At 42.1% G+C, this 24,313-nt stretch overlaps 1 protein-coding gene across 2 annotated transcripts in view; it reads right to left on the bottom strand.

The window, feature by feature from the left end:
* The window catches only part of LIFR (LIF receptor subunit alpha), a 238,596-nt gene that overhangs the window by 127,870 nt on the left and 86,413 nt on the right, over positions 1-24,313 (bottom strand). For both annotated transcript variants that reach the window (XM_041748764.1, XM_041748761.1), the window contains exon 4: positions 21,848-21,960. The gene's annotated coding sequence lies outside the window, so the exon portion shown is untranslated. The remainder of the gene's footprint in view (positions 1-21,847; positions 21,961-24,313) is intronic.

Raw genomic sequence — 24,313 nt, forward strand, 5'->3', positions numbered from 1 at the left:
AATTTTATGAAATTTAACAGCTTCATTGAGGTATAAGCTTTATTGAGGTGATACACAATGACCTACATGAGTTTAAGGTGTATAGTTTGATAAGTTGAGGCATATGAATGACACCCACTGAAACATCACCACAATCAAGATAATGGACATAAAACCATCACACCCAAAAGTTTTCTTGTGCCCCTTTTAATCCTTCCCTCTTTCCCTTCTACTGTCCCTCAACTCCCACCCTACTGGTCTACTTTCTATCCTTATAGATTAGTTTGCATTTTCTATAATTTCAGAGAAATGGAATCATACACCGGGTACTCACTTTTTTTTTTGTCTGGGTTCTTTCACTCAGCAAACTATTTTGAAATTCATTCATACTTTGCCAGTACAAACAATCCATTTCTTTGTATAGCTGAATAGGTTTTCACTGTATGGATGTACCATAGTTTGTTTATCCATTCAACCGTTAATAGACATTTGAATTGTTTCTAACTTTTGCCTATTACAGATAAAGCTGCTATGAACATTTGTATACGAGGTTTTGTATGGACATATGCTTTCGTTTCTCTTGGGTAAATACCTTTGTGCACTATTGGTGGGAATGTACACTGATACAGCCATGATAGAAAATAGCAGAGAGGCGACTCAAAAAATTTTTAAAAATTGAACTACCGTAAGACCAACAATTTCTCTTCTAGGTGTATATTGAAAGGAAATGAAAAGAATTTTGAAGATATATCTGCACTCCCTTGTTTTTGGCAGCATTATTCACAGTAGCCTAGATATAGAAACAACCTAAGTGTTCACTGATGGATGCATAAAGAAGATGTAGAATATAGAATGGAATATTATTCAACTATGAGAAAGAGGGAAATCCTGCCATTTGTAACAACATGGATGGGCCTCAAAGGCCTTATGCCAGAGAAGGATAAATACTGTATGGTATTATTTATGTGTGGAATCTAAAAAAACCTGAACTCATGGATACAGAGAGTAGAATGGTAGTTACCAGAGGCTGAGAGGTGAGGAAAATAGGGAGATGTTTGTCAAAAATACAAACTTCCAGTTATAAGATGAATACGTTCTGGGAATCTAATGTATAGCATGGTGATTATAGTTAATGATACTATATTAGATACTTGAAAATTGTGAAAGAATAGATCTTAACTGTTCTTACAACCAGATGGCCTTCAGACACAAGAAAAGGTGCTCAACATCACTCATTAGGGAAATACAAATCAAAACCATGATGAGATAATACCTCACACCTATCAGAATGTTAAAATTAACAACAGAGGAAACAATAAATGTTGGTGAGAAAGGGGAACCCTCTTACACTGTTGGTGGGAATGCAGCCACCCTGGAAAACAGTATGGAGGTTCCTCAAAAAGTTAAAAATGGAACTAACAGAAGACCCAGTAATTGCACGATTAGGTATTTACCCAAAGGATGCAAAAATAGTGATTTGCAGGGGCATCTGCCCCCTGATGCTTTAAAAGCAGCATTATCAACAATAGTCAGAATCCTAAAGGTTCATTTATGGTTGAATGGATAAAGAAGATGTGGTATATGTATTTTTATATATGATGGAATATTACTCAACCACCAAAAAGAATGAAATCTTGTCATTTGCAGCAATATGGATGGAGCCAGAGGGTATTATGCTAAGTGAAATGAGTCAGTCAGAGAATGACAAACACCATAGGATTTCACTCACATGTGGAATCTAAGGAACAAAACAGATAAAGATAGGAGAAGGGAGAAAAAGAGAGAGGGAAACAAACCATAAGAGACCCCTAGCTATAGATAACAAACTGTGGGTTGATGGAGGCGAGGTGGGCAGGGGATGGGCTAAATGGATGATGGGTATCAAGGAGGGCACTTGTCATGATGAGCACTGGGTACTATATGTAAGTGATGAATCACTAAATTCTACTTCTGAAACCAATAACCAATATCACACTATATATTAACCAACTAGAATTTAAATAAATATTTGAAACAAAGAAATGTCCTTACCACCAAAAAGAAATGATAATTTTGTGTTAACTAACCCTAGGGTAGTAATCATTTTGCAATATATAAGCATACCAAGTCAACTTGTTAAGCGTATCAAGTCAGTACCTTAAGCTTATACAATGTTGTATACATCAATTATATCTCTATAAATTGAAAAAATACACATTAGAAAAAGAGAGTAACCAGCAGACCATTTACCTAAGTGGCTGTACCATTTTGCCTCCCTAAGAGCAGCGCATGAGAGTTTCAGCTTCTTCACATCCTGGTCGATGCTTGGTTTAGTTAGTCTTTTTCACCTCTTCCTTTTGAATCAGTGTGCGTGGTGAGCTCATCATGGTTTTAGGGGAATTTACATTTCCCTAATGAAGAATGAAATTGAACATCGCTTCATGTTCTTCTGTGACACACATGTATTTCCTTTGGTGAAGTGTCACCAAAATCTTTTGCTCACTTTTGTTGAGTTAATTGTGTTTTTATTATTGAATCCTAAGAGTTCTTCATCTGGTTGCAAGTCTGATGTGTGCCTTGTAAATATCTTCTTCCAAAGCCTGGGTTTATCTTTTCATCCTCTTAACAGTGTCTCTCAAAGAGCAGAAGTTCTTAATTGTGATGAAGTCCAATCTTTTCCTTTATAGATTACTGATTTTGGTGTTGTAGCTAGGAAATTTTTGCGTAAGCCAAGGCTATGAAAAATTTTTTTCTTATATTTTCTTCTAGAAGTGTTATCATTTAGGTCTCTGATTCATTTTGAGGTTATTTTGGTATGTGGTTTATGAGATATGGATCATACTAGTTCATTTTTTTTGTTCTTGCATATGAATATTTTATTGTTCCAGCACCATTTGTTCCCTTTCTGTAGCAACTTGCCATTGCACCTTTGTCAAAAATCACTTGTCCATATACATAAGAATCTATTTTGGATTTTCTAGTCTGTTCCACTGACCTGTTTTGTCTATCTTTACACAACACCCTACTGTCTTAATTGCTGTAGCTTTAAGTCTTGAAATCAGTTTATAATTCTCCAGCTTTGTTTTCAAGGTTATTTTGGTTTTGGTTTTAATTTTAATTTGCTCTCCTGTTTTTCAGCTTCTCAAGGTAGAAGTAGAGATCATTAATTTGAGATCTTCCTTCTTGCTTATTTTTTTCCCAAGAAATCTGCTCTCATCCTTAGCTTTGTTATTGTATTTTTTTAAATGATTGTTTTTACGATTTCCTTATTGTCACTGGTTTATAGTAACTTTATTATACTGTGTCTAACTGTGATTTTCATCATTGTTCTTACGCTTGGAGTTCATTGTGTTTCTTGTGAGTGTATAGTTTTCATCAAAGTTGGAAACTTTCTGGCCATTATTTCTACAAATATTTTTCTGACTTATTTATTGCTGTGTAACAAATTACTCCAAAATTTAGCAGCTGAAGATAATATACACTTATTATGTCACACTTTCTATGGGTCAGAAATCTAAGTCCAGCTTAGCTGGGCTTCTAGCTCTGAAGCTCTCATGAGGTTGCAATGTAGGTTTTGGCCCGTAGCTACTGGCAGATCTCAGATGATCCAGTTCCAAAGCCATTCACATGCTTGTTGGCAGCCTTGGGTCCTTGCCAGATAGCCCTCTCTACAGGATTGCATCATGACATGGCATCTCTTCCCCCAGAGAAAAGAGATCCAAGAGAGAGTGAGAGAGAAAGCACCCAAGATAGAAACCAGAATCTTTTTGTAATCTAATTTTGGAAGTTCTATTTCGTCACTTACGCCGTATTTTACTCATTAGAAATGAGTTAATAAATTAATCCCACACTCAAGAGGCAGGAATTAAAGAAGACCATGAATACCAACAGGAAAGAACCATTGGGGGACCATCTTAGAGGCTGTCTGCCATTCCCATCCCACTTTTGGGAATAACAGTTACACATTTATTTAGCTGCTTGAAGTTGTCACAGCTCAATCATGCTCTGATTGTTGTTGCTGTTAAATTCATTGTATTTTTCATCTGTAGCAGTTCAATTTGGATCTTTATCGTATCTTCCAAATCTCTACATAACTTTTCAAGCATATGGAATCGGTTATAACTGTTTTAATGTTCTTTGCTGCTGATTCTGACATTTGTGTCAATTCTGGGTCAGTTGCAATTGATTGTTTTTTGTCCCCACATTTCCCTGCTTTTTTGGGTACTTTTTTATTGGATGCTACATACTGTGAATTTTACCTTGTTGGATGATGGATATTTTTGTATTCCTAAAAAACAGCAGTCACATCTTTTGTTTTGGAATAGAGCTAAGTTATTTGGAAAGAGCTCAATGTTTTTGGATATGTTTTAAGATTTGTTTGGTGGAAATGGAGAATATGTCCAGTGTTCAATAATGAGAACTAATTATTCCCCAATACTGAGGCAAGAGCCATCTGTGTATCCTATCTAGTTCTCCATGAATCATGATGGTATTCAGTCTATATTGTAAAAAAATAGGCATTGTTTCTGGCCCTACAGTGGGAGCTGAACATTGTCCCTTCATATCCTTTTGGGTGCTTCTTCTTCTGGCCTTCAGAGAGATCACTATCCTTTTTTGCTATATTCACTGCCTTCAATACCACTGTTTCATATACCTTTTAGGTTCCTGGTTGTTTCAAGAGGGAGGGTAATTCTTGTCCTTGTTACTCCATCGTGGCTAGAAGCAAAAGTCTGGTCTCCAGGTAAAACATTCTGAGTGGACATTAGCAACCTTGCTGAAGTAGCATGCCAATGTTTATAGTGGAGAGGGATAAAGGAGAAACCCTACTGTGGCTGGAGACAGGTTAGGGGAGAAGGAAAGGATCCGGTCTTCTCTCCAAGTTTGGAAGCTGTTTCTTACAACCCCACCCACATATTATCTTTCTAAAACCCTTCTCTCTCACATACTGTCACTGGATTTCTGTCACAGGCTATCCACCCATGGTTTGGAGGCCCACAGATGTTCAAACCTTTTGCTTAGAACCTGGCACTAGGTTAAGGCTGCATTCTGGCTCCAAGTATCTTAGAAGATAATTTTTCTAAGTTCATGTCTATGAGCTTAGATTAAGGAGCTGAAGCATATCTAGCAGTTACACCAAACCATTTGGTGCTACTCACAGTGGCCATTAATATGTCAACGGCACCTCTGTATAAATCCTATCTTCTCCCTGTGAAAAGAATACTGATTAGTTTGACTAAACCAGAATCCAATTAGCTTTCCCTCTTCTCATCTAATTTCTTAAATGTAATTTTGTTAATGTGAATTTTAATAGTGATTTATGGTAACAGCACCCCTTTACCTTCTCCTATAACTAGGTAACTTCTTCTTGAGGTCAAAGGGTGGTAAGAGCTGCCTTGCTCATAATTCTCATTCTTTTCTATTTCCTGCTGCAATATTTTTGTAATGTTTTTAATCTTCTACTTTTAATCATATTTAACTGTACCCCATTCTCAGGCTGTCTTCGTGCACTCTTAATGTCAGACTTCACAAAGAACACATTTCCTGGAAAGGCTGTTCTTCATTAGCTGGGAAGGACAGGAAATGTTCATGTCAGTGCTCTAAGAACCATTGTCTCCTATGGCCAGGGGCAGAGAGTTCACATCAAGTTATGTAATCCAGAGGGTTCATCAAATGCTTTGGTCAGGACAAGGGGACAGTATCAGCTTAAAAGCAGCTTGGACATTTCCGAAGGGGGGACAAGAGCCTTGATAAGCACATCTGGTTAAATATTTTCTGCTTTGGACTATGTTATGAAGGCAGACATTTGTCTTAGTAGTACACTGACTGCCACAATCCACATAGATAAGTACCAGAAAAATACTGCTGCAGTGTGGGAAATGGCACCCTCCCAGTCTGAAGGAGCCTGTGTGCCTCCCTAAGCCTTGACTGCAGAATCACCAAAGCATGAGGGGAAAACAGATGTGACAGCCTTGAGGTCAGAGGAAGCTTCTTAGAGCTACTGGAATTTGAGGCAGTCAAGATTGTTGTGGTTAAGAGCAAAAGTTCTAGGGCATGACTCCCAGTTCAAACTTCAGTTCTGCTACTTTCTAGCTGTGTGAACTTGGGCAAATTACTCAACTTCTCTGTGCCTCAATTTTGTCTTCTATAAGATAGAGATATAATAGTATCTACTTCACAGGGTTATTGTCCCTAGATAATTCAATTAAAAGCAGTTAATATATGGAAACCCTTGGGGCAGTGCCTGATATATACCAGTGTTGGCTATTATTATTTTTTATTAATTGACATGTGTTTGACATACCATATTGTGTAAATTTAAGGTGCACAATATGTTGATATATCTTTTTTATGTTATAATAGGAATGTCATTGTAGTGATAGGTAACACCCCCATCATGTGGCATAATTATCATTTATTTTTTGTGGTAGGATAATTAAGATACAGTCTCCTAGCAAGTTTGAGGATTATAATCCAATATGGTGTCTGTAATCACCATAGTGCGCCTTAGATCTCCAACACCTATTTGTCTACTAGTCTTGGGGTTGTGCTCTTAACATTTCTCCTATTCCCCTACTCCCCAGCCTCTGGTAGCCTGCATTTGGCTCTTTGTTTTTACAAGTTTGACTTTTTAAAATTCCACATGGAAGTGAGATCATACAATATTTCTTTCTCTGTCTGACTTATGTCACTTAGCATAATGTCCTCCAGGTCTTAGGGAGAGACTGAACCAGGGCTTAGAGCTGTGCTGTTCAATATGGTACCCACTAGGCTATGAAGTGCTTCACGTGGCCTTAATGTGACAGAATAATTGGATTTTAAGTTTAAATTTTAAATGTGCTGGGATCCCTGGGTTGCTCAGTGGTTAAGCATCTGCCTCCGGGTCTGGCATGATCCTGGGGTCCCGGGGTCGAGTCCCACATTGGGCTCCCTGCACGGAGCCTGCTTCTCCCTCTGCCTGTGTCTCTGCCTCTCTCTGTGTCTCTCATGAATAAATAAAACCTTAAAAAAATTGTAATGTGTTTAATTTTAATTTAGACCAACACCCAATTTAGTTACTAAAAAAAATTTAAGTATGTTTAGGACAATTTGGGTAGGTGAATTTACTCTTTAAAGGGTAAATTTTATGAAATCTGAATCCCGGTAAGTATTTCTGATAAAAATCCACTGTCCCGATTTTGCATATAAAGCATAAGAGAAAAAGACAGCAAAATATCTCAATATTTTAAAAATATTGACTGCATATCAAAATGATAATACTTTGGATATGTTCAGCTAAATAAAATATATTAAAGTTGCTTTTACTTATTTCTTTTTACTTTTTAAGTATGAGTACTAGAACATTTTAAATTCTGTATGTGGCTCACGTCACATTGAATCATGCTGGACTAGGTCATGGGGGAGCTTATTTGCCCTGCTAAAATGTTTGGACTTTATCCTAAGAGCAATGAGAAGAAACAGGATCAAATTTACACATTAAATATTTCCATACCAGAAAAGTCACCCTGGCAACTGTGTGGGAAATGGATTTAAGGAAAATAGGACCAGAGTTTTGGGGATCAATTAGCTGAAGAAATGTAGGCAAGAGAAAATTGTGATCTGGATTGTGGGTGGCTATGTGGATGGAGGAGGTGGACATAGAGGAGGAGGCTTCCTCAGGAAGACTGGGTGGGGGAGGCCACGTTGACCATAGGTGTGTGCCTTGGAGAACAGCATAGAATCTCTGAGTCAGAGCCTAAAGGATGAGGAGGGAATGTAACTTAAGTGTTAATCTGAGTCCCTTTTTAAAAAAGCCATCCCTGATTCCTTCCACTTAGTTAATTAGATTACAGAAGCTCCTACAGCCAAAATACCGCTTTTAGGAGCTACTGGCTCTCATATTCTTTCCCTAATCTACTCCTAAATTAAGAAGCACAAAATTAAGTCCCAAAATTGTCCTTGTCTAGCTCTCCTTTTAAAAAATACCAACAAATAAAACAGACATATCGCAATATCATCACTACCATTTGGTGAACATGGTTAATAGTTCTCATTTTGTGCTCAAAGAGCTTCCAGAATGCAAAGGGAATATTTTAAAAATGAGGGTGAAAGAGAGGTCCCTTTGGAGACATTCCTTCCTAAGGGAAGCAACACAATTCCATGGACAGAACACAGGCTTGGAATCCAGCTATACTCACCCCTGGGTCCTGGTTCTGCCACTTTTTAGTTTCTAAGTCCTGGCACATGAAAGATACACAATCAATATTTGTTGAACAGATGAAGTTTACGTAATTAACTCCTTTGAGCCTCAATTTCCTGATCTGTATAAATTAGACGATTATTTTCACCATGAAGAATTGTTTTACTGATGAGATCATCTTGTACATGAAGGGTCTGGCACTTAATCCATACTCATTCATTGATAGCATTAATGATCACATCTTGGAATAAAATTAAAACAGAAGGCAAAACTGTAATAGCACATTCCAAATACTGCCCATGGCCCGCTTTGCCTTGAGACTACCATTTTGTACATTTCCAGGGCAATAAGGACATGGCTGGCACATATCACCTGAGTCTTGGGGTGATCCAAAACCTCAAACTTTTGTTTTGAGCCTCAGCCTTCAGCCCTCTCTCCGGCCAGTCTCCAAGCAGGGCTCCTGTGACCACTAACAACATTGCCTTTGTTAATTGTCTTCCTTGTTCTTCTTCCCTATCCTTCATGCCCTGGGGAAGAAATCTTAGAAATTCAAAATTCTAAAAAGAGGTCAGGAGGGATCTGAGCCAGAGCAAAGTCTTGGCTTACTCGCATACTGATTAACTAAGGTTGGCTATTCTGGAAATGGCAACTGACACTACAGTATTAGCTGAAAAAGATCACCACCCGACCTGCCCTCCTTTCCAAAGTGAATGTGGAGTGGCAGTCTCCAGGTTTGGCTTTTTTATCGCAGCTTAAACAAATATTTATGTATAAAGTACAAAAAGTAGGCAATTGCTCTTCCCTGTCTTTTAAGAACAATGCAACTCTTCTTCTCGAACATTTTACAGGGAACCAGTGTGCTCTCACCCCTGGGTTGGAAAAGGAAACTGAAGAGCTATTAAGAAGTCTGAGGCAGGCTGTGTGGTGGTGCCGATGACATGGCCAAGAAGTGGAAAGCTTGTCCAGATGGGGATGCTGGGCATTGTAACGTTCCCAGAGAAACAAAAGTTCTGAACCTTCCATCCATCTAACCATTGTTTGCGATGTGGACACACTGTTTCCTCCTATGTCTGATCCTACTGGAAGACATTACTCTGGTCCTGGAAGACCTTACCATTTATCAAGACCAACAAAACACACACTTGAAATAAATAGAAACTGAGTAATTCAGCGGGTGATATTAGCCAGTAAGTGGAAGATGAGTTTCTAGAAAGGGGAGCCAGTGATGGCTGGTGATGCTGAAAAAGTCTATGTAAAGAAGATAGAGGGTAAGATAGGCTGTGAAGGATGAGTAAGATTTCAGTAAAAGAAGGACCAAAGGAAGAATGTTGGAAAGGGGTGTATGTCTGTGTCTGTGTCTGTGTCTGTGTATGTGTATGTGTCTGGGGGGAGGGAGATTCAAAAGCAAGGAGGTGCTGATAAATAAGGTACATTGTCTTCACTCAAAATCTTCGACTTCACACTGTATTTCTCCCAGTCCTCTGCCTACCTTCCCTCTTCTCTCAAGCCTCACCTCACAGTTGTCTTTTGTTAACTTTAAATTCCCTCTTCTATTTTGTATCCACCAACCTCACCAATATATGGACTTAAAATCGTGTCTAATGTTTCAAACATGGAAGTTTTAGTTTCTCAACCGAAGCAGAAGGCCTTTGTGAGTTCCCAGCACCAAGGTGATTCCATGCTCAGTAAATATTCCCCAGTAGCTGAACTTGATTTCTTTCCCTCCACTGCAAGTCTCTGAGAGGACTGAAGAGATTCCTGACTGCCATTTTGGTGTTCTGAAGAAAATATGTGGGGGACCAAAATGTTGCTAAAAACTGTAAAAGAATACTCAAGGGGAGAGTAAAGCTCTGAAATTGTAGGGTACCTTTAATAGACTCATTTTGTCTGTCTGTCTTTCTCTCCTCTTCCCTCTCCTCCTCCTCCTTCTCCTCCTCCCTCCTCCCCTGCTTCTGCCTCTTTTTCAGAATTTTTCACAAATGGGTTCATTCACAAAGAGAAAGCCAAGTCTTAGATACAACACCTTCACAAAATGGAGACCTTTGAAAACATTGGCCTGGATGAAGGCACATTCCTACCCCCCTATCCCTAAATTACTCCCTATAATTTGTTCCGCTTGATTCTACCCTGTGTGTCCAGGCGGTTGGGACCCACAGTCCCTCTGGGCCCTGAAGGGAAGGCATCTTTCCTCTCCCTTCCTCTCTGAGGCGGCTGGCTCTCTGCCTGGCTATGCCAGAAAGTGGCATGACCACCAGGGCGACTGTGGTCAACACAGGAAGAAAATCTCGGGTATTCACAGCTAAACTATGGTTTGAGAAATGCTAGTGACTGAGGGTTGGCTGGGGAGAGGAGCAAGAATAGCAGCAGAAATGCACTCTTTGACTTGCTTCTCCCCAAAACAGGCTCTGAAAGAACCACAGAAAGGATCTCAATGTTCATGGCTGGGCTTAGCACAGTCCTAGCCCAACAGAGGGCCAGGGCAGGCTCAGCAGGAGCCTCCCTTGGGGCCTTTCTGAGGATAATATAAGGATTCTCAAGGACCCTCCCATTTCAGAGAAGCATTTCTTCGACCTTAAGAAAGACCCCAGAGAGCCCAGGATTTTTCCGATCCAGTTCAAAATTCCAGATGCCTCTTCCAATGGAGACAATGTGGCAACATTACTGTTATTTCAGTGGGCATGGCTTGTTCTGGTAAGACCCCAGGATCTGCACTACCAAGTCCAGTAAGGACTCTACCCACAGTGGTTGGGTTTTTTTCCTTTCAATTGCTCCTCTCACAGTGAAATAGAAGTGGAACCTGCTTCCGTCATGGTACCTGTGTCCGGCCTCTTCATAACTAAACTTCTTCCATCCTAACTTACCACCCCATGTAGGCCGTCCCCAAACTGAGGAAACAGAGAAAGGAGGTCCCCCCTTCCTGTTCCATTTTTTCTTTCCTTGAAACAAATGGGCCTGGACATGGGCAAGCATATTTGTAGCAAAAGATTGCAGACTGGAATAGGGTCAGCGATCTATGCTACTTAGTTACTTTAAAAAAAAAAAAACCATTGTATTTATTTATTCATTTGAGAGAGAAAGCTGGGGGAGGGGCAGAGGGAGAAAGAATCTGGGGTAGACTCCACACACCGAGCGCCAAGTACAATGTGGGGCTTGATCTCATGACCCTGGGGTCATGATGTGAGTTGAAATCAAGAGTTGGGTGCTTAACCGACTGAGCCACCCAGGCACCACACTACTCAGTTACTTTTATTCACTGAAAAGAATCAAGAAAAAAGCACAAGAGGCCCTCAGGACATGCAAAGGAAATATGGGAGCATATTTCAGATTCCTATTTCAAATGAAACATTAGCATCTTTGGGAGCAGCTCAAGCAGGCTGGCACCCACTAGGCAAAGCATCTAGAACGAGTTGAGACTGCTCCATCCCAACTGAAGAACACCCGGGGAGGGTACAGTGGTCCCCCCTCTATCTGTAGTTTCAGCCTCGCACAGTCAGCTGTGGTCTGGAAGCAGATGATCCTCCCTCTGACCTATGGTCAGGTCAATAGGAGCCTAAGGCTGCATCACCACGCCTACGTCAATCCCCTCACTGCGCCGCCTCACGGAGGCATTTTCTCATCTCCCATGATCAAAGAAGAAGGGAGAGTAGGGAACAAACAAGACATTTTCAGAGACACCACATTCATGTAACTTTTGTTAGAGTATATTGCTCTAATTGTCCTATTTCATTATTGGTTAATCTCTTAGTGTGCCTTGTTTATAAATTAAACTTTATCATAAATTCGTATGTATAGGAAAAAACACAGAAGGTTCGGGACTGTCTGCGATTTCAGGCATCCCCTGGGGGGTCTTGGAATGCATCCCTGCAGATGAAGGGGGGACCACTGCAGTTTAAAGGAAGCAAGTCCCCTTTGCTTCAGACCAAGCTTGCACACTGACTTCCAGCTAAACAGAAGGGGGTGTGGGGGGGGGTGCAGCTTGCTTTTTAAAGGGGCATTTAATGTGGCTGACTAATTTTTCTCCCATAAAGACTCATGTTTAAAGAAAATCCTTCGGCAGGCTGATTGCAATCTGGTTTGTACCAGAGCAATAGAACCCCTGGTTCTAAATATGCAAGGCATAATGAAAAGATTACAGCTCAGCGGCCGGGTGCAAATTGGCCTGGGTTGTTTACTGCGTGAGGAATGCCTTCCCGCTCCCCTTCTCTCCCAGTGCAATCCCACACACGGAGGACAACCCATGAGCACAAATACCTGTCTGTGTCCCATTTCCCTGCTTCCCAGAGCTTGGACCTGGACCTGTGGAAGGGAGGGCCCACACCTGGGCAGGAAGGGCAAGGTAGAAGGTGAAGGAAACAGGCTCCCTGATCAGCACCGACCTCACTGGGCCTCTTCTGGTTCTGCAGAACTTTTGGCTCCCAGTGAGTGCGTTGGCACCACACCAGCCATGAGTTTGAGTCTGCCTCCCTGATCTCCAAGAGGTCAAGGAGGCAGGGCTGAACTTCCCCAGTGTCCACTGTGGCTTGATGTGCATCTTTAAAGCCAGGTCAAATCTGTCCTAGAAGAAGGTGATTGACCAGGTGATTAAATTCTAGGGTTGGAATCCTGGCTCTGTCCTTTGGAAGCCCTGGGTGCTTGGGCCAGTCTCCGGCCTGTTGTCCCACATCAGCTTTGTCTGTCCTGTGAAGCTGAAATGAGCCCATGCACACAAAGCATCATGCCTGGGACATGGCAGGTGTTTCGTCAATGAGGCTGCCACTAGAGTGCTGGACACAGACATGGCGGGCGATGGTAGAAATGGCCGTTCATTGGCCCACCTGCCGTGGCCTCCAGGGAGCCCGAGTTGACGTGCAACTGTTTTCTTGGCGTTGCCCTGCTGAAGCCTCTGGTTTCAATCTCCTCTCAGCCTGGGCCTGCTCCTACCTGCTGCCATTCTGATGCCAAGTCTAGGTGCTCACCACCCGCTCTTCATGGCAGCTTAGTACTTTTGATCCTTCTCTGCTCCAGTCTCTTGCCTTGCCACTTTCCTCAAGAAAACAACACCATTATACTGAAACGAGGTAGGGGTTTCCTCACGCCACTTAGAGTTCTGTTTTAAATCTTTGAATGCCAGCTCCCAGGGATTTCCTAGTACATGGGTGCTTCGCTTGTGTCTGTGAGAACCAGATCTAGATTTTGACTCCTAACCAGGAGAGAAACAGAAGGAGAATCATTCTGACAGGGGCTGGGCAGTGAGCTGTGGCCCGCTCGAAACGGATGTAATGGATGTGAGGGGTTGAGGAGAGGACTGCTGGCAAAGATGTGGGCAGAGTGTGGGGAGCTCAGAAGGGATGATGCAGAGGGCTGGAGCAGGGAACGGTGGGGGATGGCTAGCACCCCTTTGCCAAGGGGGGCCGGGTGAGGGGGCTGTTTCTTGAACACAGATTCCTGGAGCCTTGCAGAGGGGCTCTCTGACAGGAGCTATGACCTTCCATGAAGGGTACATCTGGCCTGTGGTGACCTCACAAGAAGATATGCTAGCCCCACGCCCCCTCCCTCCCTCAGATCTCCTGCCCAGGCTGTGCTCCCCACCAGCTGAATCCACCCAGAAGCTGGAAGGCATGAGATCCCTGTGGAAATCCTACTGCTCAGCCTTCCCTCCTAGGGCAGAGAGCGGGTCAGACAAGGGGCAAGAGCGCATCGGGAAAACAGAAGACAAGACACTTGGGGAGAAAAATCAGTAATACACAATAGGATTGCACTGATCTTGGCCAGTGTAAACTCCAGATACCCAGGTGGGTGAGCCCTCACGCTTACCACCTACAACCTACTAGTTGTTACTAATTCCGCCCCCCCACCCCCCGCTTTCTGTCTCAAGCAAAACAGCAAATTTCCATGGAACCATTTATTCTTTTAAAGAGGCTGCCAGCTGTTTAGTAATACATTATGGAAATTACAAACAAGAAATAATTAAGCTAGGGTAATCACAGCCCACAAAACACTGTATGGCAATAATATCAACGTGGCAGGAAACAAAGAGCTTTACCATAATACTTTTCAATATTGCTCATCGCCCTCAGAAAACGGAGATATATAAAGTGCACCTACCCTCAACACCTTATTCCTATTAATGCCCCATCCACGAAGGAAGTAGTCATGATCTCCCAGCTACTTAATGCTTTCTTGACACATTCAGTTTCTCTTTGCAGCCCCTAGCGAGTCAATCAGACTCGCTGACGCCGGGATTTTTCTTCTTCTTTTTGCCTTCATCAAAACTTACTTGTCCTGTGTCCCATCACCTAGAGACCACATTCTTCTGGGAAACTCCTAAACTAATTTGTAAACAAGATTTTATAGCCAATAGTAATTTCTGTAATATCTCTTTTTACTCAGGCTTTTTTCTTAACTTCCTACCTCAAAGTTTATAATATTGTAAGTTTATAATTTTTAGCTTTTCTCTCAATGGGGTTAACAATAAAGAGCATGGACTCCTCTCTGGCCTTTTTCTTTTTCTTTTTTTTTTTTTCTTTTTTTTCTATGTTGATTAAAGAAACACAGGATGGAAAGAACTTCCATCCCTAGATGGAAGTTTTTGTTAGGTTAGCTTCTCTAGAAACAGACTTCAAGACAGAGAATTGCACGCAGAAGGTTATTGGGAGAGTGTCTTGGGAGATATACTTATAAGGACCTGAGGAAGGCAGGATTGGGGAAAAGCAGGAGCCGATCCACAAAGCAGCTGCAACAGAGGCCTCAGCCATTCCTATGGGAAGCTCTGGAGCTGAGAAGTCCCTTCAGAGATGCCCTAATTGAGGCAGAGATGCCAGCGCTGGCATCTTCACATCAGCCAGCTAGTGGCTGTCCCTGAAAGTGTAACCCTAGGTGAAGCAGTTCTCTGTAGCTAAGGGTAATTCCCAGTAAGCCATGTAGCCATGGCCTGACATTAGCTGATAGTCCCAGCAGCTGAGTACGTACATACTCATACGTACTCAACGTATGAGTACGTTGTTCCTGAAGGGGGGACCTCTACAGAGCTCCACAGTGTCCACTATGAGCTACTCACATCCACTTGCATCGAATGGTAACTTTGCTTTGTCTGTAAACAGCTTTTCCAGGGTCTTGGCTAGTCTTGTTTCTTGTAAAAACTAAGAAGTGCTAGTGAGATGAACTATAGCCCTATTGCTGCACTTGACCTTGCATTCATGATTGATGCTCAGGGTAAGGAGGTCCTCATCCTCTACTACTCAATCTAGATGTCTCTCACCCTCAACCAGCAGATATACTAATCTAGGTAGCTAGCTTGGTGGGGGGACCCAGACCCTCTTTCGTGAATTCCCACGTCCTTCTCAGGCTGTGGCTGCTCTGCGTGTGCATAAACCATTATCTCCAGGAATAGGAACACTGAAAGGTGTCCAGTCAAGGCCCTGCAGGCAGGAAAGGCAAACCCATATACCAGGAATATGTATCAACCCTAGTCAAGATAAATTGCTCCTCCTTCTAAGTTTGAAAAGATTCAAAAGAATTCATTTGCTACCAAATGACTGGCAAGGGTGCCATATTGGAGACACAGCATTACTCTTTGTTACTGGCAGGTCAGATGGACGCTCAGCAGCATCATTGTTAATTCAGCCTTTGTGAGCATGTTCTTGGCCAATGCATAAGCCTTCATATTTACCATCATGGCTACTCTGTTTATGAATCCACTGCACAAGGGCTGGGCTTGAAGGGGTCAGAGGCTGGCTGACACCTACCAGCTGAATCAGTTGGTTAGTTACTAACTCTTCTGTAATGTATGTTATCTGGTTGTGCCCACCCACATAGGTCCAGCCATGTGCCTCTTCCCCAGATTCACTTGTCCCCAGTCTTTTAATTGTTCTCTTTGTAGGCCCTGGCAAGCCAACCAGGCCACCTGCCATATACTCTGCTTCCAAGGACTATCCCAGGTGCCAACAATTTCAGGTTTGGTGCCCTGGAAACCAGATTCTAAGATACAGAGTTGCATGCTGAAGATTGATTTTTGAGTGCCCTCAGGAGATCTATCTTTAAGGAATTGAAGGACGTAAGACTAGGGAGAAAGCTTGAAGCAAGGGAGTTAGTAGACCTTTTCACCCCTATATCTGTTAGTCATTGGCCACAAGCTATCCCAGGCAGGGGATCATAATCTTGGGTGAGACATACTTTCAACTGAAGGCAGTTTCTAGTGAGGGACATCACTCTGTGTTGCCAAGATATAATATTTCTAGGAGTTGGGATATGGTTATTTCAGTCCTGAAGAAGCAATCTAGGGAGTGTACCACAGTGTCCACTATAGTGTTAGACCATCAGCTTGTTCTAATATAGATTCAAGTTTTATGTATTGCTGGGTAAGAATCTCCCGAAACTTAGTTTCTGTGGATCAGGAATTTAGGAGGAGTTTAACAGGTTGGCCTTGGTGCAAGGTCTCTTACAAAGTTGTAATGAAGATGCTGGCTGAGCCTGCAGTCATCTGGAGGCTTAACTGGGGTGGGACAATTCGCTTTCAAGATGGCTCACTCATATTGCTAACAAGTTGGTGGTGGCCGTTGCCAAGATGCCTCAGCTCCTGGCCCACATGAACATTGCCATAGGGCTGTTATAAGAATCCTCATAACAGAGCAGCTGGTTGATCCCTGAACAAGTGATCCAAGAGAAAGCGAGGCTGAAGCTGCAATGTTTTAATGACTCAACCTCAGAAGTTACACACTATTGTTTCTATACATTCTGTTGGTTATGCACGGTGGCCCTATTCATTGTGACAAGACACTACACGAGAGCATGAATAGCAGAAGGCAAGACCATTGGGGTTGTCTTAGAGACTAGCTACCATGAAGAGATTTCACAGATAGAGAAGTCTTGAACCAAAAGTTCTTCTATCAAATTTCGCATGTCATTTAAATATTTAACTGAGTGTCTGAGAGGGGGTTAAAGGGCTCTAAGTAGATGGAACTTAAAGCTGGTTGGAATCCATCCTCCTTGAGGACCATCACTTCTCTCTCTGCTACATCTTTTAATGCAGTACATTAAACCATTTTTTCAGAAAGCAATCCATCAATGCAATATTAGTCTGCTATAGCAGATTATGCTACAACTTAAATACATATAATTTATTACCCTAGAAATAGATTGAAAAGTCATGTCATGGTGCTCTGAAATTTTATGCCATGAGGTTGCATCCATTCTGATTTATGTCTTCTCATATTTTCCAGGACTCCATAGAGAAGTTTATATGTCATCATCTTGGAAATCGAAATGGTAACTGGTGGTTTTATGATTATTTTATACTTCTTTTCAAGACCAAGTATTTACCTTATGAGTGGTAGTTATACTCATAAACAATTATTAAGCCAACCCTCCAAAGGTAGACAGCTAAACTTGGTTTGAGACAATATAAAGAGAGAAAAACACACGGTTTGTGCTCTTTTGTTTGTTTGTTTGTTTGTTTGTTTTGTTTTGTTTTATGAGTAAGCTCCATGTATGGAGTCCAACATGGGGCTTGAACTCGTGACCCTGAGATCAAGACTTGAGCTGAGATCAAGAGCTGGACACTCAACTGACTGAGCTACCCAGGTGCTGCATATGGTTTCTACTCTTAAATACATTGGTATCTTGTGAGGGAAATAGCACAAACCCATCATGAGCCTATAAGAACTACACAGACACAGCAACCAAGCCAGAAACATCCACGGGAATACAATCCTAGCAAAGATCTCTGTGGTCTCCATCTCTCAGCAAATGCTTTTTTTAACCTAGAAGCAAACCTGGTTTGAAAATAGAAGAGCAAATCCCTTCCTCTGCTAGCTTCACGTCAGGGATGGACTGGAAGAGAGGAGAGCAGAGGCCAGTCCTTACTGCCCATCACCTTAGTGGCCAGGAGGAGTCAACACCAGGTATAAATAGAATGTTGCCTCTAACATGCACTCTCTACCCACCAGATCATACCATATCCCCTTGACTGAGGGATGCCCTTTTGCCCAAGGCTGTAATTCACTTCCATGACTACCAGGAAGGCCAGAACAAACACATTTCTCCCAACAGGAGATACATTTATTTTGCAGATAGAAAATCAATATCCTTTATTTTGTGGAGACATGTGCAATTGGTTTAGAAGCACTGTCCTCAGGGCTGATAGGAAAGGTCCGTGTGACCTGAACTTAATTTACATGCTGGACTTGGCATCAAGAGGAATGAGCTTTCATTTACTCATTCATTCAACAAATTTATTGCTCATGCAGGTATTTTGTTGGACAAGAAGAATACAGAGCTTAAGACAATAAATGACACAGAGTCCCTGTCCTAAGAAACTCGAACTCTAGTGGGAAAAACAGATAAACACAATGGAAATAAATACTGATAAAAATTCGTACTGAGCTTTGGGAAAAAATCTTAGACTTTGTTAGGTGAAGATGGGAGAAGACAATGTGCTCTAAAGGAAACAGCATTTCCTAAACGTGGAAATCAGAAAGAACATGAACTTGTTCAGTTAACTGCTAAGTGGAGCTGAAGTTACAGAGTTTGCTGGAAAGGAGTAAGAGACAATGCTGGCACAATTCTGGTCAGGAGAGCTTTGGTGAGCCCTGCCAAGGAGGAGGTGATTGGAACCTTCAGAAGGACCTTAAGGGGAGTGAAATGATTAGATTTGCCTTAAAAAAAAAAAATCACTCTGGGAAAAGCAAAGAAAAAGGGTAAGAACAGATCAGAATGGATCCCTGGGGAACTCCCACATTTAAGAGAGAAGCAGAGCCAAGAAGACTGCGAAGGAGTGGCCAAACAATTAAGAGGAAATCCAAGAGAGTGGTTTTGTGGACGAGAAGGAGAGTGTTCGGGGGTGGGGGGCAGACAAGAGTGCTCAATGCCACAGAGAGGTAAAGGAAGGCAAGTACTGAAACCTGTCTATTAGATTAGCAACCAGGGACTGGAGCCCTCAGTGAGAGGAATGGCTGTCGGTGGGAGAGGTAGACTGTAGGTAAGGAGGAAATGGGAGTCAGGAACAGGAGACAGCAAGTGCCACCTTCTCTAAAATCTTGGCTCTTCTTGCCATGGTCCTAACGAAGGTCCCTCATTAGAGGAATCAGGAAGTCGAGGGGTTTTATTTTATTTTCTTAAGATGAGACAGATTGGAGCACATTCCTCTTTGAGCAGGGTACAGGAAAAAGCATGGGTAATTAAAAGAGCAAATTCTTGAGGATGTGGGAAAGGATGAGATCTAAAGCATGGGTTGGAGGGCTTTGCCTGAGCCTGGAGGAAAGACACCTCTTCCGTGGTCTAATGAGAAGATGGAAAGAGGGATGGTATCGAAGTGAAGGCTTTCCCTCTGCTGCCTTCTCCACTGGCTGTGAAGTACAGGCTAGAGTCTCTGCCAGGTGCAGAGGGGAAGGTGGAGGTGGGCTGAAGACACGGAGACAGGCTAGGAAGTCTGAAATAGGCAATGAGGAGAGTGAGAGAGAGAGGCCATCCAGGTATATTTGCTAGAATTCCTGCATCACCGTGAGGGCTCCCGTCCTCTGGTATGGGAAGGAAGGAGAAAGTCAGAAGCTGCTAGATCCCATGAGGCTGGCCAACACAGGTCCCTCCCCTGGGTCACTTCTTCCTTGTGTGAATTCTCTCTGAGGTCTCGGCAGTTTTAGCTGTCACTTCTGTTTCTTTCCTTGCTCCTTTTAGAAAAAGAAGTAACTATGCATTCACTGGCGCTGTGTCATAACTGAGGAGAGATGGCACTTCCTTTCTATGTGCCTGAAAAAACAGAGTGATTCAGCTTCTGGTGTATTAATTAGAGTGCAGTCTACTTCCATGAAAATAGAGTCTATTGTATGATCTTTATATATTTAAACCTTCAGTGACAACAACTCTTGGAACGCATCCAGAGCAAAGAGCTCAATCTACTACAATATTTGTTTTCAGAACACATTAGATAGTTCCATTCAGTTCAGTAAGTATTTATGAAGAAATATCTGTGTACCTACAACCATTTTTATGAAAAAAAATCTGCATAAAATGCTACAGTTTTGTTTGGGGTACAGATAACAACTCTAGATCATTTTATAGCTCATTTGTGGAAAATTTTACAAACACAGTCATGGTATAATTCTTCAAAGTTTATTTTTGATCATTCTTCCTTTCCAAAATTCTTCCATGATCTCAAAACAAAACAAAATCAAAAACAAAACCCAAGGCCTCCTCCAGCTAACACTGCACACTCTGACTGACCCCCCAAGGACCAAAATGGGGGAAGGGAGGCTTGAAGATGAAATCAGTGCATGAGAGCAGAGACGATAATAAACTCAAATCCCCAAACCAATTATTTCTCCTTGGCCTTGCTTTTATTTTGGAAAACATAGAATCCCTGGGCAGGAACAGCCTTTCCTTCGACTTGATGCAGGGGCCACTCCTTCTGACAGCTCAGGGAACCACCACAACTAGTACTCTTGCGTTTGGGGAGCTGGGCTCCCTAACATGGTGGGATGTAGTGATAATCCTTTGGTTTGTGCAACAAGCACTTACTTGTTTTATTTATATTTAAGGGAAGAAGCATGCATCTCGTAACCCTTCAGGGCAGGCATGGTGCTGCCTTCAATCCAAGGGCAGGATTGGAGAATGGGCTCTCCTACTTTTCTCATTCTGGGGACTTTATTCAAGACCTACATTCTTTCACAACTTTTTATAATACTTTAGAAGCTACACTACACATCATTTATCTGTGCACTTGTTGGGTTTGCTGTCTGTCTCCCTATGAAACTAATTCCCAAGAAGATGGGGTTTAGTGTCTTTCCTTCACTCCTATTTCCCCAGTACCTAGGACAGTGCCTGGTACACATAGGTACTCCGTAAGTATTAGCTGAATGGATGAAATCAATATTCATGTCAGAGATCTCATGTTGATTCCCTTTCTATAATCCTACATTCCCAGAGGTGGGTGGAATATAGGGGACGAGTGAGGGCCTTGAGTCCTGAACATCTGAAAACTCTGAAGTTCCCAGCTTTGATGGTGGAATGAGGTTGTCTCTCCTCTAAGACACATAGCTGCAAGTACAAGCTTTCAGTTCCAAATGAGGTTGAAGAAACATGTGGGTGGATGTCCATGCCGCTCTCAGAGGACGTGTAATTGGTGTTTTGGATAATGTCAGGAGTGTCACACAATCATACATTTTCAGGTTAAAAGAGCATCAGCCTGGGCCTGTTTTCCCCACAGCAGAGTCTTTTGAGCTACTTTGTAAGAGTTTATGGAACTCCATATCTACTTCCCAAATCAAACCATGCTAGGACACCCATATACCTTATTCTTCAAATGGAATATTTAGACATGGAATGGGGAAGCTATTAATAATAGCAAGACAAAAAGCATAAAAGGAGACTATTGTAGAAAAAAAACAGGGTGAATATATAATCATTTAGCAAGTGGAAGTGATTCACAGGATTTTTAGAAACAGGAGTTCTGTGAAAAGAAAAACAATTTGAACTGGGGAGAAGGCGGCTTTAAGGGGTCTTTCTGCTGCTGCCATCAGGCAAAACTTTTCACTAATTACCCCAGGTCAGAAAGACCAATCCTCAGTCACATTGGAAATCTCTCCCATTTCAACAAGCTCCTTGACATTCATACGTTCTTTCCACCTAAACTGCATGTTTCATGTGAAGGCTTAGAAATGCCAGCTATCAGCAATTCAGAACGACCTTTGTTTTTCCGTGAGTTAAGTAAGTCCAAGGCCTTTATGTCAGCATTTTTCTTACCTTATTTTCCAATGTCTCAATCAGATTTGTTGGTCTCTTCCAACAAGATCTTGTTAAAACCTCTTCCAAAGTTCTCCATGGATTCCACTAACATTTGGTATCCAGAGTCAAGCCTAGTATTGCAGGAAGGAGAAGGTTGACATTATTCCTATTGTACTATAGCTGTGGAAACTATCTTGCAAAGAGAATGTAGCCCTTGATTCCAGCCTGTTATAGTCCAATATATCCATGAACCTTCCTTTAAGAATTTAAAATACATCAGGGCCACCTACTAAGCCTCTACCACGCCCCACTTTTCCAGACAGCAACAGCTCGTTCTTAATCTTTTAGAAATGTGCTACCCGCAGAGACCCTCAGCTTATCTTGTCTGAACATTAGATATAAATGACTTTTCTAATTTTGTGATTGTAGAGTGCTCCTTTCCCAGCTGTTCTGATATGGAGAAAAGTAGGTAGCAGGCAATGTTGAGAATGTGGGACGTGTGCAGGGACAAGTCAGAGCTCAGAAGGCACACTTGGCAAGAGGAACACACCAGTTGAATGCAAGTATTGTGTCATTCTTCATTTCTGTCTGGCCCACCCAGGGAACACGGACCCCAAGACTGACAGGGGCTTGAAGACCAGTGGATGCAACCTCCCAACCCATACTGGAACGCCAGTACCAGACAGCAGCTTCTTCCTGTCAAGACAGGTCTTGGAGAAGATGGAACCGTGTGTCTCCAAACATCATTTCTGGTTTTAGTAAAGTCTGTGCCTCTTTCATCTGATCTGGTTCTTTCCAAAAAGCAAGAACTCTTCCTATCTTCCAGATCTCTTTCAACACAGTAATTTGCATAAGACACTAAAGAAAACTGTGTTTTGGTTCGTGCTGAAGACTTCTCCTAGGGCAGATGAAGCAAGCAGTGCACATTTTTATTCAAGCTTCAACAAGCAGCCGAACGTTGAATCTTCCCTCTACCTCTGTTTACAAAGTAGATGGGTCCACAAAGGTTTGGGGAGAATTGAACTATCTTACAAGGCCAAGGCGCGTTTGTTAGTTAAATGACCCCCACAGATTTCTTTTTGTCAGAGAGAAGATTTCTCACTCCATTCCCTTTCCTCTCTCTCTCTCTTTGATGTTTGGGAAATTATATTTTCAGATATTAAGGATGTGCAAAGTGAAGACAATTTGTACTGTTTCAAAGTCTGGAGTTTATACTTAGAAATAATTGTTGTTATGCCAAAGGATGTGGTGACATTTCTTTCTTCCACACAGACTCCCTTGAAGAGATGTATCTGCTTCTCTGCCTGCTACCACCTCCCACACTGATTCAAATCAAAGATAGACTTCTTTGATGGCAAGATGATTATTCCAAAATCAGTAATCATCTTTTTCCTTGTGCGCCTCCCCTCCCGTTCTCAGCTTCTGGGGGCAGACTCTGAAAACCAGGGTTTGCTTAAGTGATCACACAAACTGAAAGTACACTTCAGTCCTGTCACCCATCAGTGGCTTCCTCCTTATCAGGAGGAAGGAGGAGTAACCCCAGGTCTTGTCAGGAATATAGACACATAGATGTTGAAATCATCACTTTGTACAGTTTTTTAAATGGGGGCCAAGAAGGAATAGGCTTCATACTTGAGGGGAGTGTCACCTCTAGGAACCCAATCTCTCATTCAAAAATACCTGATATTCATCTGGCTCAACTAGCAACTGTAGATAAGATGGTAAATGATGACAGCTCTTTATTTTCCATTCTTAGTACTGTATTGACTGCCCAGGTGTGGGAGTCCTCCAGCTTGAGTGAACCAGAGCCCAGGAGGGTTTCTGTGTTTGCCTATAAAATGTGTTTCTTCCCTTCCCTCCCTCCCACTTTCCCTTCCTCTCTCCCTTCTCTCTTTCTCGCTCTCTTCTTCCCTTCTTTCTTCTTTTCCCTCTTTTCCCCTTTTTGAAGAGAAAAGCGTGGTGACAAGCAGCGAATAAAAGGGAACTACAGTCCCTGGAAAATCTTGTTAGTGAAGGGGCAACCTAAGAATTTGCCAAATTCTGTGGAGGCCAGATAATAACAAAGTTATTGATTGGTTCCTTTTATTTTCTCTAGAATAAAAATACCTCAGAGGCAGAGAATAGATCCCTTTTACATGAGATGCAATATCAGCAGATTGTGGGAGGTTGATAAAGCTTGTTGATGTTTTACAGCAATTGTTAGTTGCCTCCCAAGTTCCTATGTCCCAATCTGACTTTCCCAGTTTTGGCTTGGGGATCTTTATCACCCCAGGGAAGCTAGGCCAAGCTAACCTGTATATTGATACTCATTTCTATGGGCACCACTGGGAGTGAACATATGATTTAAGCTAGATGCTCTCTTCTGGAGTGAACAAGATGCACACGTTGTTCCAGGAGTAGTGAGCAGCCATCCTTCTATCAAAAGAATCATGAGATAAAGCCAACCACAAGAATGGTAAAGCAGAGATACAGAAAATCAGGTCA

Source organism: Vulpes lagopus, chromosome 3 (assembly GCF_018345385.1).
Source record: "Vulpes lagopus strain Blue_001 chromosome 3, ASM1834538v1, whole genome shotgun sequence".
Taxonomy (NCBI): Eukaryota; Metazoa; Chordata; class Mammalia; order Carnivora; family Canidae; genus Vulpes; species Vulpes lagopus.